We start from the raw sequence: 3,889 nt of genomic DNA, 5'->3' as shown, positions 1-3,889 counted from the left end.
ATAGTGAACTGTATATTTAAGTAATATAAGTAAATTATAAATGATATAAATAAATTATTACTTTTAAATATATATATATATATATATATATATAGACTAAACTGTGCCTTTAAAAAACCTGCACTCCATCGTGACAGCTCTACACTTTATTACATTTCTTTTTTTGGTAAACCGAATATTTTATATATAAATAGTAATAAAAAAAGAGATCTAAAAGATCATTAAAAAAAAAAAAAGTACAAATGTTAAATAAAAAAGGAACCGTAAATGTTTTTGTTTTTAAATATATAAATAGTGAACTGTATATTTAAGTAATAAGTAAATTATAAATTATATAAATAAATTATTATTTTTATATATATATATTTATATATAATATATATATAATATATATATATATATATATATATATATATATATATATATATATATATAAAATTATAAAATTATGTAAGGACTAAACTGTGCCTTTTACAAACCTGCACTCCATCGTGACAGCTCTACACTGTATTAAATACTTTTTTTTGGTAAACCGAATATTTTATATATAAATAGTAATAAAAAAGAGATCTAAAAGCTCATTTAAAAAAAAAAAAGTACAAATGTTAAATAAAAAGGAACTGAAAATGTTTTTGTTTTTAAATATATAAATAGTGAACTGTATATTTAAGTAAGTAATATAAGTAAATTATAAATGATATAAATAAATTATTACTTTTAAATATATATAAAGACTAAACTGTGCCTTTTAAAAACCTGCACTCCATCGTGACATCTCTACACTGTATTAAATATTTTTTTTTTGGTAAACCGAATATTTTATATATAAATAGTAATAAAAAAGAGATCTAAAAGATCATTTAAAAAGAAAAAAAAAAAAAAAGTACAAATGTTAAAAAAGGAACTGAAAATGAAAATGACCCCGGAGCGTTCTAGTTCGCCTTTAAATGGCGCAGATAAAGCGTCTTTTCGGAGGGAATAATACAGACAATCCTCTTCCTTCTGAGGTTTAATTATCGGAGGATGAGAGTGTTTGCTGAGCCATTCTCCCTCCGTCTTCCCAGCCTGGAAATCTCATTTCTTCTTCTATCTCCTCCAGAAATATCTCTCATCTCTTGTTGTTGGAGGGCTGTCTGGGGGTCCTGCGGACAGCTGTGGAGGCCGTGGGCAAGGAGAAGGGCGCTAATCCTCTAATCTCATTAGGGAACTCTTACTCCTCTGCAGAGGTCACTAAATTAATTAGAAAGGGAGAGTGATGGGGGGGGGGGGGGTCAGGTATGTGAAGGGACCACCAGGTGCTCAATGGGGGGGGGGTTCTTCAGACAAGAGACTTTTAATTACAGGACAAGAAAAATGATGGCGTCAGAACTCCGCTTACGATGACTTTGATACAAGTTAGGAAATCGGTCGATTTAGCTGCTTATGCGAAATTTAAAGGTCAACTCCACCCTTCCCTTCAGTCTTGCACAGCTGTTCGGCTCTCTCCTGGACTGAAACGGCTTCCTCGGATTTCACCGCACACTGTGAGCTTCTCACCATGTGCGTTAAAAGCTGCAGCAAGTCAGAGCCCCGCCCCGTTTCCTGGCTTGAGGATCTAGAACTTTTCCTCCCCGGGCCTGGCCGTCCCTGGACCCGCCCCTGGACCCGCCCCTTTCATTCCTTTTGCATTTCAGTTCTTACAATTATGGAAGCTCGGCTTAACATGTGGGCGTTACCTAATGTGACCTGCCTAGGAACGCCCACGGTTCCTCCAGACTGACACCCGCCCATCGAGGCATTTTGATATTTGCATAACTCCTCCCACTGCTTGCATCAGGACTGAGGAATGGTGCCAGGACAAGGCCATCCAGAGCCCAGGGCGAACATGCCAAACTGCCCCCCCATGCATGAAAATCATGTATCAGCATGCTTACACTCTGAGCATAAATTCCCTCTCCTTCCAGGACAAATCCGCCTCCCTGCTGAAATCTCCCCTCCCAGCCCAAATCTCTACTCCCCACCCAGCTCAAATCTGTCCCCCCCACCCAAAAAACAAATCACTCCTTCTAGCACAATTCCTCTACCCCTCAAATCCCCCCCCCCAGCACAAATCCCACCCCCCCCCCAAAAAAAAAAACATTCCTCCTAGCACAATTCCTCTACCCCTCAAATCCCCCCCCCAGCACAAATCCCACCTGCCACCCCCCCCCCAAACAAAAATAATCACTCCTCCTAATACAATTCTTCTACCCCTCAAATTTCCTTTCCCCAGCACCCCCCCCCCCCCCCAAGCAAAGAATAAATAAAAAATCACTCCTCCAAGCACAATACCTCTACTTCTCAAATTGCCCCCAACCCCAGCACAAACCCCCCACCCCAAAAAATACTCCTCCTAGCACTATTCCTCTACCCCCCAATTCCTCCCCCCAGCACAAATCCCACCCCCCCAAAAAACACTCCTCCTAGCACAATTCCTCTACCTCCAAATCCCCCCCCAGCACAAATCCGCCCCCCCTAAAAAAACACTCCTAGCACAATTTCTCTACCCCCCCCCACTTCAAATCCACCTCCCAAAAAAAGCACTCCTCCTAGCACAATTCCCCTACCCCTCAAATCCCCCCCCCCCCCCAATACAAATCCCACCTGCCACCCCCCTCCCTCCCAAACAAGAATAATTACTCCTCCTAACACAATTCTTCTACCCCTCACAATTCCTTTCCCCCCAGCACAACCACCCCCCCCCCCCCCCCCAAGCAAAAAAAAATACTCCTCCAAGCACAATACCTCTACTTTTCAAATTCCCCCCCAACCCCAGCACAAACCCCCCCACCCAAATAAAAAAAAAAAACACTCCTCCTAATACAATTCCTCTACCCTTCAAATTTACTCTCTGAGTACACATCCTCTCCTCCCCCTCCCAGCATGTTGGAACATGAAGGTGACGTCCCCAAACTGTTCCCACAAAGTTGGGAGCATGAAATCGTCCAAAATGTCTTGGTATGCTGACGCCTTAAGAGTTCTCTTCACTGAACTAAGAGGGGTCCAACCCCTGAAAAACAACCCTCCCCACACCATAATCCCCCCCTCCACCAAATGATTTGGACCAGTGCACAAAGCAAGGTCCATAAAGACATGGATGAGCGAGTTTGGGGTGGAGGAACTTGACTGCCTGCACAGAGTCCTGACCTCAACCCGATAGAACACCTTTGGGATGAATTAGAGTGGAAACTGCGAGCCAGGCCTTCTCGTCCAACATCAGTGCCTGACCTCACAAATGGCTTCTGGAAGAATGGTCAAACATTCCCATAGACACCCTCCTAAACCTTGTGGACGGCCTTCCCAGAAGAGTTGAAGCTGTTATAGCTGCAAAAGGCGAGCCAACTCAACATTGAACCCTCCGGACTAAGACCTGGGATGTCATTAAAGTTCATGTGCGTGTAAAACAGGCGTCCCAATACTTTTGGTAATATAGTGTATGTACGTATTGCGGTCAGGGCAAGTGGATAAATAGGCAATTGTCAGCTGACCAGAGCGATAAAAGGAACAGCTATTTTTTCCCCCCACTTTCGGGGTGGATCGCCCCTCCAATGCTTAACCCCCCGAAACGCTGAACGCCGAAACCCGACACTAACCCCTCAACTACGTCCTAACACTAATCGGCCCCCTTATGATGCGCCATCCTCCTCACTTGGAACCACGCAGAGCCGAGCACCAGCCAATCAGAAATGTAAATGCGTCTCCACCAAAGGCCTCATTAATTCCGTCTGCGGCCCCATCACGCGACTTTATTCGGAATTATTTAGAATTAATTCTGAACATCAGATCATAAATAACCGTCTCTGAATTAAACATACTTCTGGGATCTGCTTGTCTCTCTCTTTATGAGTAAACATGCTTTATGGTTGCTAAT

This window comes from Aquarana catesbeiana, linkage group LG10 (assembly GCF_042186555.1).
Source record: "Aquarana catesbeiana isolate 2022-GZ linkage group LG10, ASM4218655v1, whole genome shotgun sequence".
Lineage (NCBI taxonomy): Eukaryota > Metazoa > Chordata > Amphibia > Anura > Ranidae > Aquarana > Aquarana catesbeiana.
The sequence above is the reverse complement of the archived record's forward strand: the minus strand, read 5'-3'. Positions refer to the sequence as shown.